The 14,512-nt window shown below is 49.4% G+C and overlaps 1 protein-coding gene across 4 annotated transcripts in view; it reads right to left on the bottom strand.

The window, feature by feature from the left end:
* Nucleotides 1–14,512, bottom strand: part of LOC309629566 (uncharacterized protein) — a gene marked incomplete at its 5' end in the record, with an annotated part of 203,825 nt that overhangs the window by 86,834 nt on the left and 102,479 nt on the right. For 2 of the 4 annotated variants that reach the window (XR_014245111.1, XR_014245112.1), the window contains one exon: nucleotides 698–6,523. The exons of the other annotated variants lie outside the window; for them this stretch is intronic. Of the gene's footprint in view, nucleotides 1–697; nucleotides 6,524–14,512 lie in introns of those variants that run through there. 4 annotated transcript variants of the gene reach the window in all.

Raw genomic sequence — 14,512 nt, 5'->3', positions numbered from 1 at the left:
GGGGACCCGACGCCCAGCCCGCAGGATCCCGCGTCCGGACGAGTCATTGTCTGCGCCCGCGCAGGAGACCGCTTTAAATGTCCCCTCCCAGGTCTGCGGCGGGTCCCCGGCCCTGTGTGCCAACCCCCAGGCTCTCCGCCCCGTGAGTCGGGTCCCGAGCGTGGCACGGATAGCCAAGGTGACCGCCCAGTCAGCGTCGCCGAAAACCCAGGCCTGGAGGTGCCCAAGTCAGGGACGGAGACACACACAGAGAGACACACGCAAGCACACGCACGCCCTCCCCGAAGTTGATAAAAATCAGCCGACAAATACAAAGTGCCGCCGCCGCCGCAGGTCAACGCTGACCTCCTGCTGCCGGGAAGACCGAATGCCAATGCCTGGACACTGTCACTTCCATTCGGCGCCAGGCACCTCACCTGGGCGCCACTGGCTCGTCTCCCTCCTGACTGCTCCCTCGAGCGAAGGATGTCTCCCCTTGCCTCCCCTCGCTAGCTCCCCACCTCCCGTGTGGGAACGCAAAAACAATACGAGTAAAGCTCAATCGGGGGGAGCTAGGACCCGCCGGGAGCCCCAATGTGCCGGAGACTGGGGTCAGGACGTGCCCGTCACGGGCAAAGAGGCACCGGGAGTCCTCACCGACGTCCCTCGGGGCGGCTCTAGCCAGCCGGCCGGCGCTCCCCAGGCTCGCGGTACTCACCCGCGACGTTCGTCCCGGATCTCCGCCAGGGGGCTAGGGACAATGCGGGCCCGCGGGGCTCCGGGGGCTGCGGACACAGAGGCGTTCGCGGCGCTGCAGAGCTGCGCGCCCGACGGCGGCGGCGCTGCTCTGCCCGGCCTCGCTTCGGCCCCTTAGCCGTCTGCCAATGGGAGCTGTCAGGGTGCCTCCGCCAGCCGCCTCGGGGGCGGGTCCGTGGAAGCCCGTGGGAAACCGAGTTCCGATTGGGCCGCCTGACAATCGCTCCGCCTCCGGACAGCCAATCAGAGACGGCGGACACAGGAGCGGGGCGTTCGGAGTTGGGCTGGAGAGTGACAACAGGCGCACGCTGGGTACCCGGGCTGTATCCCCGCCCGCGGCGCGCGGCCGGAGAGGTTCCCCCACCACGCACGCCGGAATTGCCTTCCCACTAGGCTCCGGCGGCGCGGCCTGGAGAGAGCAGGGGAAGGCAGCGGAGGCGCGGCGGCTGGGGAACAGCGAGGAAGCCCCTAACAAAGCAGCTCTGGGAGGGCAGAGCGGCCTCCGCCTCCTCCCGCAATAGGTCCGCGAAGCTGCCTGTCACTGTGCATAGGTGGAGGTGGCCAATGACGTAGAGAGAAGGAGCTCGAGTTGGCGCGCGCGCGCGCGCGCGGCTTGGTATCAGTGGGATTGGTCCGAGGTAAAGGATTTTCCTGCCACCTAAGGCGGAGAGGAAAGAAGAACGGAACGGGGGGAGGGGAAGAGCCAAAAAACGTTGTACCTGCGACACGTGGTCTGGCTTGGGAGGCGTGTGCGTGACTCTAGGGGGAGACAGGAACTTTTGGACGAGAAGAAAAAACCCTAATGTAATCCCTTCCTGTGGATGCTGGGAGGTGTTAGACGCTAACCAAGCTCCAGGTAGGGCACGGTGGCCGTAACAGAATCCTGGGGAGTCCAGGACTCACCGGGTTGACTCACCTTGCCCAGCAAGTACACTTGAAATCACAGGCTCACATTCACCTCCTGAGCAGTATGCGACTCGGGCTAAGTTCACGCAGACCTACCTCCTGGTCTCTTCTGTAAAATCCGGAAACGATGTTTGCCATTTACCTTTGGCGAGATTGTGAGGAAGAGGAAACCCGGACTCCGGCAGTAGAGACGCTAACGAAATCTCTTCCCCACACCCGCCAATGCTCCCTCCTCACCTTAAGAGCTTTGGACACCACCATTAAGAACAAAGGCTGGGGTGAATATTCACTACAACCTGATTCAGTGGACCCAGTCGCCCTGAGGGAGTGGGGAGGCCTGTGCCCCTGGGGTTAGCTGGCTGAAAACAAAAAGAATCCGCAAAAAGAAATGCCTGTGTCCTAGAGCATAAAACTAAACTGGAACACTGAAAGTCATCCTTGACTTCTCTTCCCTCCTCCTTCTCCCATCTTTTCTAGCCTCCTCCTAAATCCATGCCCTCTTCCCGATCCTCTCTCCCCCAACCACATCAAAGGTCTCCCATCTCTTTCCACCCCGGGCCTTGCCTCCTGAAATCTACTCTCCACACTTTCCACTTTGCAAAATCATCCTTCTAAACAGAAAAATCTCATTTTGCTCTCTCACTTCTGGGTCTCTTCCTTTTGCCCAGAGCCCACCCCACTCCCCACCCGACCCTCATACTTTCCCTTCACTTGACTAATTCCCACCCATTCTCCAGATCCTAGCTTAACAGCGAGTGCAACCATGCAGCGGACTTTTGCTGAACTCCAACTGCAGCATACAGTCTTGTAGACACTGGAAACCTGCCGAATCCAGTTAAGGTCATGCACCCATATCTCCTACCCCCAGTGCTTCCACCAACCCCTGTATTAAAGGAGGCTGAAATTGCCAGTTCATTATGGTCTCCTCCACCAGCACAGCACTTCACTGGATCCAGATTCTTAGCTACCTTGCTCTCTGCTGTATCCCAGTGCCTAGCACCGTACTTGGCACATTTGGGGCTCTCAAAAATACTTAATCAATGAATTATAGAGGAGTAAAAAAAGAGGCAAGAGCTTTAAAGATCCGAAAGGTTTCTAAAACATCAGTTTGAGAAGAATGGTTAGGATAGTAGATCTCAGAGTGGTATGTCCACCAAGTCCCATAATGGGTATTGCAAGAATGTTGAGTGAAGTTTGAGAGATTTTCCAAAAGACACACTTTCAAAGAAAGACCTCATCTCAGCCAAGACCTTGCCCAAACTTCTCAATGGAGAGTCATTCCTTTGTGAAGCTTTTCATCCCAGGAGAAAGAGCAATTTCTTAACCTATTACAAGCCACCATCTTGGAAGGGGAATATATATATGAGAAACACACACACACGCGCGCCAACACCAAGACTATTGCATGTCAGAGAAAGCAATCTTTGTTTTATTATGCCTCTGATACTTGGGTTTCTCGTACAGCAGCTGAAATTATATTTAAATAATATAATGAGTATCTGTCACTTGTAACTCCCCTCCCCCCCAAAATTATTTCTTCTCTGCCTCACTGAGGTCTACTGCTGTCATGGCCCTCCTGTTAAGGAGGTAACATGGTTGCAAGACAGCTTCAGATGAGTCCTCAAGAGTGGTCATCTGCTTGCCTTGGGCATAGCTCTTTCGGCTCCTAAGAAATCGGAAAAGCGGTGGAGAGGAAGAACCCTGGAGTTACACTGGCTGGTTTGAATCCAAGCTCCACCGCTTTCCAGCTCCAGAGCCTTGTGCAAGTTATTTAATCTTTCATAAGCCTCGATTTTTCATTCTGTAAAACAGGAGTAATACCACCTAATCCACAAGGATGTTGAAGGGATTAAAAAGAAGTCAAGCACAGCACACAGTATGCACTCATATAAGAAGTTAGCTTTTGGGCTTAGCTAAGTTAACTAAGCTCTCTGACCCACAGTTCCCTCATTTTTTAAATTGGATAATAACATTTCATTAAGTGGTTGAAAACCATGAAGGAGACAGAAGAGAAATGTTTAGCCCTGCCCATAAAGGGGAGATGGATACATAGGAAACCACCATTTGGGGCTTTTTGTCAATCGTTCTCTCCCTCAGCCCCACCTACATCAACACAGTAGGACTTTGCCTCTCGGAATCTGCTCAGGGCTGACTATGGGAGGGTTTGTTCCCACAATAATGGTGTCACCACTGAAGTTAATGAAATTAGGCTGACCTAGCCTTTGGGTACATTTCTTGCCCTTGAAATCAAAAAAGCTACTACAGGTATCTGTACTGTTTCTTGTCTCTGCTCAGCACAGAATGCTGCTGCTTCACACCGTGGCGAAGAGAACGGGGCGTTTTGATTAAAACACAGACAAATGCCATCTGGCGTCCCATCTCCTGAGGGCACCGTTGACATCTCAAAAGAACATAGCATTGGCAATAAAAAAAAAAAAAAAAAAGTGGAGTTTTAAGGGTAGAATTAAGGGTTTAGGATAAAAGAACCCACAGAAGTTATATTTCTAGTTCTTGGCCCTAATTTCAACTACAAGTCAACATTTTCTTCCCCATCACTTCCTGAAAGCCTCGCTAAATACAGTCATAGCTAAGTCACAGAAAATGGCCTTTCTCACTATCTCCCCGTATCTAAACCACAGAGATAAGCCCACACCCTCTCTCCTCTCTAGGCAGCCCTGCGCAGCCTCTGTTTCTACCTCCACCTTCCATTCGAACAGATGCTCCCAGAGGGCAGGGCTGTGATCTTTTTCATTTCCTGCTGTAATCCTGCTGTGGTGTCTAGAACTGAGCCTGGCACAAAGTAATTGCTCAGTAAATATTTACAGAATGAATGAATTAGCCTCTTGTGTTCCCTAAAACGAGGAGTTTGGCACTTATTTTCTCTTCTGTCATTTATTTGTGGATGACCTCTTTTTAAAAGGACGTGAGGCACCTTATTAAAAACACACATACCTCAGGACTTCCCCGGTGGTCCGGTGGTTAAGACTCTGTGCTTCCACTGCAGGAGGCACGGGTTTGATCCCTGGTCGGGAAACTAGGATCCTACATGCCACGTGGCGTGGCAAAAAAAATTTTTTTTTAAAAAGATATATTTGTCACAAAAGCACTTACTGGTTGAGTTATCATTTACTTGGGAACCCACCAAGAGAGAGGTGAGTGGTTTTCCAAAGCAGCTATTGTGAGTTTGCTCTGACTCATCCTCAATCTCTTGCCAAGAACCCCCTTCACCTGATAGATTGCCTCAAAGATTAGTAGACAGTTTGAGTTAAAATCTAGAACAAGAAAGTTCTAGTTAGTCTTATTTTACTGGCAAGGACCTCTGTTTTGTATCTTCTGAGCTTTTCTCTATCCAGTCAGCCAGGTCACGAATGAATACCAAGACCCTGACAATAGGTTCAGAGAAAGTGGAATCTCTGTCTTCTGGTAAGCCATTCTTGGGATGGTTTTCTTTTGAGAGTCACTCCTCTAGAGCTATGAGAAACAGCTGGAAGATGGCTTTAAAACCTAACCTAGGGACTTCCCTGATAGTGCAGTGGTTAAGAATCCGCCTGCCAATGCAGAGGACACAGGTTCGAGCCCTGGTCTGGGAAGATCCCACATGCCACGGAGCAACTAAGCCTGTGTGCCACAACTACTGAGCCCACATGCCACAACTACTGAAGCCCACGTGCCTAGAGCCCGTGCTCCGCAACAAGAGAAGCCACCGCAATGAGAAGCCCGTGCACTGCAATGAAGAGTAATGCCCTCTTGCCACAACTAAAGAAAGCCCGCACGCAGCAACAAAGACCCAACGCAGCCAAAAATAAATAAATTAATTAAATAAATTTATTTTTTAAAAAAGGGGAGGGGAGGAAAGAAGGAAGGGAGGGAGGGAAGGAAGAAAACAAAAAGGGGCACAAATTGGGACTTCCCTGGCAGTCCAGTGGTTAAGACTCCGCGCTTCCAGTGCAGGGGGCATGGGTTCGATCCCTGGTCAGGGAACTAAGATCCCACATGCCAGACAGCATGGCCAAAAAATATAAATAAATAAATAAATAAATAATTTTAAAATACACATTGACTACAAAAAAAAAAATAACACACACACACAGAAAAAGAGGCACAAATCAATAGGCCAGCGTTTCCATCTGGCCCCTAAGCTGACTCTCCCTCCGCTCCTTCTACCATATTGTTTCCTCCCTCCTTCCCCAGTACCCAGGACCAGCTTCACAGGCATATGACCTGTGCACCCCCACAGGGTCCTGCACTCAGAAGGGCCCCATACTTGGTTTATTGCTCTGCCAATGCTGCCTTTAAAAATCCTAATTTTTTTTTTTTTTTTTTGGCACGTTGGGTCTTCGTTGCTGCACACAGGCTTTCTCTAGTTACAGCAAGCGGGGGCTACTCTTCGTTGCGGTGCACGGGCTTCTCATTGTGGTGGATTCTCTTGTTGCTCTAGACCCGTGAGCTTCAGCTGCTGTGGCATGAAGGCTCAGTTGTTGTGGCTCACAGGCTTCAGTAGTTGTGGCATGCGGGCTTCAGTAGTTGTGGCTCACGGGCTCCAGAGCGCAGTCTCAGTAGTTGTGGTGCACGGGTCTAGTTGCTCTGCGGCGTGTGGGATCCTCCTGGACCAGGGCTCGAACCCATGTCCCCTGCATTGGCAAGCGAAAAATCCTAATTTTTGAACCACAAGCCTGCAATTTCCCTTTTGCTCTGGGCCCTACAAATTAAGTAGCCTGTCCCTTCTACACTTCTGCCGCTCCGGGGTGTCTCACCCTTGGTCCTCCTTGACCCCCAGTTTGTACCTTTCCCACAGCAGGCACTCAGTATAACTAAATTAAGGGGTTGAACATAAATGTAAAGTAGCATTTGTCCTTTATATGCCAGAATGGATGGAGCATAGCCGGGTCTACATCTCTCTACATAACGAGAGATGCCCTTGAGAGCTTTTATTTTTTATTTATTTATTTTGAAAATTGAGTTATTTGGGGTTTTTTTGGGTTTTTTCTGTTTTTCTTTTTGTTTTTTTATTTTATTTTATTTTATTTATTTATTTATTTTTGGCTGTGTTGGGTCTTCATTTCTGTGCGAGGGCTTTCTCTAGTTGCGGCGAGCGGGGGCCACTCTTCATCGCGGTGCGCGGGCCTCTCACTGGCGCGGCCTCTCTTGTTGCGGAGCACAGGCTCCAGACGCACAGGCTCAGTAGTTGTGGCTCACGGGCCCAGCCGCTCCGCGGCATGTGGGATCTTCCCAGACCAGGGCTTGAACCCGTGTCCCCTGCATTGGCAGGCAGATTCTCAACCACTGCGCCACCAGGGAAGCCCCCTTGAGAGCTTTTAGATGAGGTGCAGCAATGAACACTCAGCTTACAAGGGGACACACTTGGATCTTCTCACTAGGGAATTCCAAGAAGACGAGCCAGGACAGCCCAGGGGCCACGAAAACCCCAGAGGAGGATACACACTCCCGTCCTGTGAGAGTTCATTTTATGTGTCAACTTGATGAGGGCATGGGGGCAGGGGGGGATGTCCAAACATTTGGTCTAGGTGTGTCTGTGAGGGTGTTTCTGGAGGAGGTTAACATTTGAATCAGTAGACTGAGTAAAGCAGATTGCCCTTGCTAATGCGAGGGGGCCTCACTCAGTCAGTCGAAGGCTTGAATAGAACCAGAAGGCTGAGCCTCCTGTGAGTACGAGAGAATTCCTCCTGCCTGATGATGTGAACTGAGACATGAGTCTTTTTTTCTTTTCTGGCCACACCACGCAGCTTGCAGGATCTTAGTTCCCCAACCAGGGATCGAACCTATACCCTCCACAGTGAAATCACAGAGTCCTAACCACTGGACAACCAGGGAATTCCCTGACACATGGGTCTTTTCCTGCCTTCAGACTCAAACTGAAACACCAGTTCTTCTTGGGTCCCAGCCTGCAGGCCTTCAGACTGAAACTGACACCACCAGCTCTCCTGGGTCTCCAGCTTGCCAATTACAGATATTGGGACTTCTCAGCTTCCATAATCACATGAGCCAGTTTCTTATAATAAATCTCTTCATATATCTATATTGATCTATATAAATATAGATATCTCCTATTGGTTTGTTTCTTTGGAGAACCCTAATACCCATTCCAGTAGTGTTCCTTACAACCATTCACCCATTCAGTGTTCATCTATAGCCTGGCTACTCAAAGTGAGGTCCATGGACCAGCAGTAACATCACCGCCCAGTGTCAGAGAGGCAGGGTCTTGGGGAGGCCTTATCCCAGACACACTGAATCTGAATCTACAGCACAATACATGCTTCAGGTGATTCATCTGCACATAGTGTTGGGAAACACATCAGCCCTCTTGGAAAATGCAAAGTCACCTGGGAGGAATGACAATATTAAAAACAACTTCTTAGTAAAGAGTTTGTTTAACCAAGGCTCTCTTCCCTAAGGACAGATGTTGGGAGTGGGGTGAAAGAGTGTTCAGAAGAGGACTTGGGAAGGTAGGACACTTTCCCAGTCATGACAAGCCTTCAGTTACAGAGAAAAGACCAAGGAAGCCTCAGTATGCAAACTAGCAGGCCAGACCAAGACAAAGAAAGCCAAGGTCAGAGAGGCCAGGCCAGGCAAATCAGGCCGCATCACAGCCAAGGAACCTAGCACTGCCTCCCCCTTGTAACGTGCTTGGTTGCATTTTATTTTCTGTTTTCACTGAAATGGCAGTTTGTGGAGAAACTCTCCCACTTGGCTGCGAACAGGCTCCGAGCGACAGCAGCACTCTGCAGAATTGGCAGGGACGGAGCTGCGGAATGTTTCAGAAACTTCAGGGCAAGGGGACAAACAAACAACCGGGGGTGGGGGGACCCTCCTCAAAATGAGGAGAAAGAGTTGAGAATCAAAAACAGTTACCAGGGGCTTCCCTGGTGGCGCAGTGGTTGAGAATCTGCCTGCCAATGCAGGGAACACGGGTTCGAGCCCTGGTCCGGGAAGATCCCACATGCCGCGGAGCAGCTGGGCCCGTGAGCCACAGCTACTGAGCCTGCGCGTCTGGAGCCCGTGCTCCGCAACAAGAGAGGCCGCGATAGTGAGAGGCCCGCGCACCGCGATGAAGAGTGGCCCCCGCTTGCCGCAGCTAGAGAAAGCCCTCGCACAAAAACGAAGACCCAACACAGCCAAAAATAAAAATAATAAAATAAACAATAAATAAAAATTAAAAAAAAAAAAAACAATTACCAGGACAGAAACAGAATCATGGACATAGAGAACAGACTGCTGGTTGCCAAGGGGGAGGGGGATGAGGGAGGGATGGAATGGGAGGCTGGAGTTAGCAGATGTAAGCTTTTATATAGAGAATGGATAAACAGCAAGGTCCTACTGTGTAGCACAGGGAACTGTATTCAGTATCCTGTGATAAACCATAATGGAAAAGAATATTTTTAAAAAATGTATATATATGTAAAACTGAGTCACTTTGTTGTACAGCAGAAATTAACACACCACTGTAAATCAACTATACGCCAATTAAATAAATAAATAAATAAATAAATAAATAAATAAATAAAACAATTACCAGGAATGCATCCACGGGTCTCCAAGTGAAAACCAATCTGATTTTATTTTTTCCACCTCCACCTGCCCCAGCCTGATCTTTAATTCATCTACATGGGAAAGAACAAAAGCTCATCTTAAAACAAACTGTAACTACCGTATGGTGGTGGGTCTCTGGATGATTTACCAGATCGTAGCCTACTGGATTCTCTCTTCACTTAGTTCACAGGTGCTGCTGGCCCAGTGAGGGTGAGGGTGAGGGTGAGGGCCGGGCAGAGCCTTTCCCACCCTTTCCCACGCCTCCAGCACCTGGGCAACATGCAATAAACAGAACATGCCAGAGCACATGTCTGCAGCTCTGCCTGCCTCAGACCACACATTTATTCTCCATTCTACAGAAGTGTCCTCCTCCCTAGTCTCACAGAAGTGTACGGAGAAGCTTGGAACGTGGCCATGCAGCCTCAGCACAACAGTCACTAGGCTTCAAGGGTAGGCACACCGGTGCAGTGGGGCCCTAGAAATCAACCTCTCCTCTCGGAATAAACACACACACACACACACACACACACACACACACACACACTGCCTAGAGCCAAATCTTGCCTCTGTTCCTTCCCAGCTGTGTGACCTTGGACAAGTTACTTAGTGTCTCTGGGCTTAATTGCCCTTGTATTAGTCATCTTGGGCTGCCATAACAGAATACTGTAGACTGGGTAACTTAAACATTTACTTTAATTTAAAATAAATTAAAGAGGGACTTCCCTGGCGGTCCAGTGGTTAAGACTTCACCTTCCAGCACAGGGGGTGTGGGTTCAATCCTTGGTCAGGGAGCTAAGGTCCCACATGCCTCGTGGCCAAAAAAAGAAAACATAAAATAGAAGCAATATTGTAACAAATTCAATAAAGACTTTAAAAATGGTACACATCAAAAAAATCTTTAAAAAAAATTAAAGAAATTAATTTTCCTTACAGTTCTGGAGCCTAGAAGTTCAACATCAAGGTGCCGTCAGGGTTGCTTTCTGGTGAGACCTCTCTTGCTGGCTTGCAGACAGCTGCCTTCTCACTGTGACCTCACGTGGCCATTCCTCTGTGTGCACACTGAGAGAGAGCTCTGATGTCTCTTCCTCTTCTTATGAGGACAGCAGCCCTATCGGACTGGGCCCCCACCCTTATGACCTCATTTAACCTAAATTACCGGGACTTCCCTGGCAGCCCGTGGGTAAGACTCCATGCTTGTAATGCAGGGCGCCCGGGTTCGATCCCTGGTCGGGAACTAAGATCCCACACGCTGCAACTAAGCACGTGTGCCGCAACTACTGAGTCCGCGTGCCGTAACTAGAGAAGCCCGCGCGCGGCAACGAAGACCCAGCGCAGCCAAAATGCATAAATTAATTAGTTAATTAATTTAAAAAATAACCTTAATTATCTCCCATAAGGCCTTATCTCCAAATAGTCACATGGGGGGTTAGGGCTTCAACATATGAATTGGGGCAGGGGCGCTGTGGACAGACACAGTTCGGTCCATCACAGCCCTCATCTTTAAAATGAGGCTCAGGATATTGTCCCTCTCACAGGGATGTTATGAGATGAGGTGATACAGGAAAAACTTAGAACAGTACTCAGCCCATGCTGGGGACACTATGGATCCCGGGCTGATGGACAAAAGGCTAGACTCTTTTTTAGACTCTTTTTGGACAAGCTCACTAGGCATCTCTCCCTGGATACCCCAAAAGCCACACGAGCATAATCTCATCGTGTCTACTTCACACCTTCCCCAAACAACCACAAACAAGTCCCACTAACCTCTTCTGTTTCCCAGGTCAATTTCTGGCCTTACCATCTAAAGAAGCAGAGCCCAGGCTGGAAAAATGGGAGGCAGCTTGGACTGACCCTATCCCTTCCTCCTCTACTTCCACCTTCTACCCCTCTGTCACACACTCTCTGGAAAAGTCTCTCTGCTAAGTATAGAACAAAGGCCTGGCACTTTTTCACCTGGCACTGAAGTCCCATTCTGCCTTCCTGATCTCCCACAATATTCCTAACATGGACATGGGGTGACCCAGGGCTCCCCGAACAGCACCTTTTTTCTCCTTGGTCCTCTGCCTGGTCTACCGCTTTCCGTCCAAGTTCTCCTCTGTCCGGTGGGCTCCTGCTCACTGTTCAAGGCCAGGCTGGCCCATCACCTCCTTCGAGGGGCTCTCTTCTTCCTCATGGTTACCAATCACCTACGATGCGTGAGGCATTACATTATGCAGTTTCTTTTATTTATTTATTTATTTATTTGTTTGTTTATGGCTGCGTTGGGTCTTTGTTGCTGTGCGTGGACTTTCTCTAGTTGCGGGAGCAGGGGCTACTCTTCATTGCGGTGCGTGGGCTTCTCATTGCAGTGGTTTCTCTTGTTGCAGAGCAAAGGCTCTAGGCATGCGGGCTTCAGTAGTTGTGGCATGCGGGCTCAGTAGTTGTGGCTTGCGGGCTCTAGAGAGCAGGCTCAGTAGTTGTGGCGCCCGGGCTTAGTTGCTCCGCAGCGTGTGGGATCTTCCCGGACCAGGGCTCAAACCCGGGTCCCCTGCACTGGCAGGTGAATTCTTAACCTCTGTGCCACCAGGGAAGTCCCATTATGCAGTTTCTAATTCAATTTTTCATTTTATATTTACACCAACTTTCCTATGTTTTATAGTTTCCATTTAAACCATAAAGAGACTGAGTAGTTTGCCAAGGTCAGAGGGCCACTGCCTCATCCCCCCAGGCTGGATCTCCAGCTGCTTTCCTAGCCCTGGATTGCCCGGCCTCCCAAACAGAACCTGTCACTCCATCTTCAGAGCTGGTGCAGGCAGCCCACGGGTATGACGCTTATCACATTGTATTCCAGGGAAGAGAGGACAGCTGTACCTGCTCCTAGAGGGGACAGCTCCTTCATAATCATGTTCCCATGGCCCAGTCCAGTGTCTGCCCAGAGGCAGAAGACTAGTCAGTTTTGGAGGAATCCAACGTGGGATACAGTGTCTGCAGGAATCCCGAATGGAAGACCTCATGTCCCATCCTGACCCACCGTCCCATCTTCTCAGAGAGTCTGTCGGTCCATTTAGTGTAGCCAGGGATGGTCATCATTACCATACTTTTTGGGGGAGGTAAGGAATGCACACTAATTAGAGACAAGCCCTGATTTAACCAGCATTTAAAACTGCCTGCTCTGTGCTGTGTAACATCCGGGGCTGAAGACGGGGAGAAATGCAAAGGCGGAGAAGCCACAGCTTCCCCAGACTTCCCAGGCGCACAGGGAAAGAGGCAAAGGGGTCAAGCAAGAAACGAATACTGCCGGCCAGGGTGGAAGGGCGGTGCTGAGCCTCTGGCAGGAGCCAGCATCGGGCTTCCACGCTGGGATCCGAGAGTTTCTGTCTGGGCTGCTGCTAAGTCACAACTGTGATGTCTCCAATGGGGTCCGAGAGTCTCGCTTTATAAGTATGTACTGTATTCATTTGCTCAGGCTGCCCTAACAAGGCACTGCAGACTGGCTGGCTTACACAACAGAAATGGATTCTCTCGCTGTTCTGGAGGCTGGAAGTCTGAGATCAAGGTGTGGGCAGGGCTGAGACCTCTCTTTTTGGCTTGCAAGTGGCTGCCTTCTCACTGTGTCCCCACGTGGTCTTTCCTCCACGTGCAAGCATCCCTGGTGTTCCCCGCTGTCCTAATCTCCTCTTCTTATAAAGACACCAGTCAGGGGGCTTCCCTGGTGGCGCAGTGGTTGAGAATCTGCCTGCCAGTGCAGGGGACACGGGTTCGAGCCCTGGTCTGGGAAGATCCCACATGCCGTGGAGCAACTGGGCCTGTGAGCCACAACTACTGAGCCTGCGCGTCTGGAGCCTGTGCTCTGCAGCAAGAGAGGCCGCGTCAGTGAGAGGCCCGCGCACCGCGATGAAGAGTGGCCCCCGCTTGCCACAACTAGAGGAAGCCCTCGCACAGAAACGAAGACCCAACACAGCCATAAATAAAAAAAAAAAAAAAAAAAAGACACCAGTCATATGGGATTAGGCCCCAGGCTAAGGACTCCCTTTTAGGGTAATCACCTCTTTAAAGGCCCTGTCTCCAAATACAGTCCCATTCTGAGGTACTGAGGGTTAGGACTTCAACACAGGAAGTTGGCGGGGTGGGGGGGGGGGGCACAATTCAGTCCATAGCAAGTATCAGCTCCCCACTACTTCTTTTTTTTTTTTTTTGGCCGCACCTTGCGACATATGGGATCTTAGTTCCCTGACTAGGGATCAAACCTGTGCCCCTTGCACTGGAAGCACGGAGTCTTAACCACTGGACCGCCAGGGAAGTCCTGCCACCACCTCTTCTGTGAAGAATAAACGCACAACAGCTGAGGATTTGTAATCAGCATCAATACCCTTTCCCCATCGTGTTTGGGTCAGTTTTCTTATCTGAGTAACTCTTTGTTGGATTGAATTGAATTCTTTGGGTGGTTACAAGGGTCACTGAAGAGGTATCTCCTCTCCTCAGAAGGCTTTCTTCTCTTCCTTTTGAAAAGGAGGGGGAAAATGTGTTATGGAGACGTCTAAGTGTTTTCTTTTAAAAAGCCTGAGAGTGAAGGACAATAATGATTGTGGAGCTTTAGAATCAAAAAAGTGTAGGAGCCCCAGGGAGGGTGGGGGGAGCACCACGCCCAGGGCAGGAGGCAGAGACACCCCAGCTTGGGAAAAGCACCCTTTTCTCACAGCATTCTGAATATTCTGAATTATTGCATGTCTGTGACTCAGCTCTGTCTATAGGTGCCTTTCAATAGCTGCATTATTCATTCCTCTCAGCATTTACATTTTTTTTTTCTTTTTTTCCTTCTAAAACAAGTGTTGCTTTTATCGTCTCAAAACTTGTGGTATGTAGGAAGCAACATCCCAGGCTCTTGGAATCCCTGTTATTGCAAATGATTTTCTTTGATTGATCAAACCCCAGTGTTCTAACATATAAATTGGTAACTGAAAAACATTATAAATTGCAGCTACCCAGGCTTTTTTCCCCATGAATTCATTTATCACACCTATATTATCTGGGGACAGCTGATGGAAATATAAAAGGCTCACAACTATTTTTCCCCTATTCGCTACTCCAAGATAATTCCTGATTGGAAATAAAGAGCTTGGACATTGTTGCAAGTCATTTCTAATAGCCAGCTAATAAAGGACAAAATAATCCCTCCTGGTCAAAAAAAAAAAGTGTTTCATGTAATAAACACTAGTTTTTATCCCAAAGAAAAAATGTGTACAAAACAGGACTAACTGGTACTTTGCAGAAGTGGGTCACGTGGAAAAAAATATCTGAGCATAAAACAGCTGTGTACCTTGATGGTATCAATATTATTTTAAAA

This window comes from Balaenoptera borealis (assembly GCF_965194805.1).
Source record: "Balaenoptera borealis genome assembly, chromosome: 5".
NCBI classification, from domain to species: domain Eukaryota; kingdom Metazoa; phylum Chordata; class Mammalia; order Artiodactyla; family Balaenopteridae; genus Balaenoptera; species Balaenoptera borealis.
Note: the sequence above shows the minus strand (reverse complement) of the source record. Positions and strands in the feature narration are given on the sequence as shown.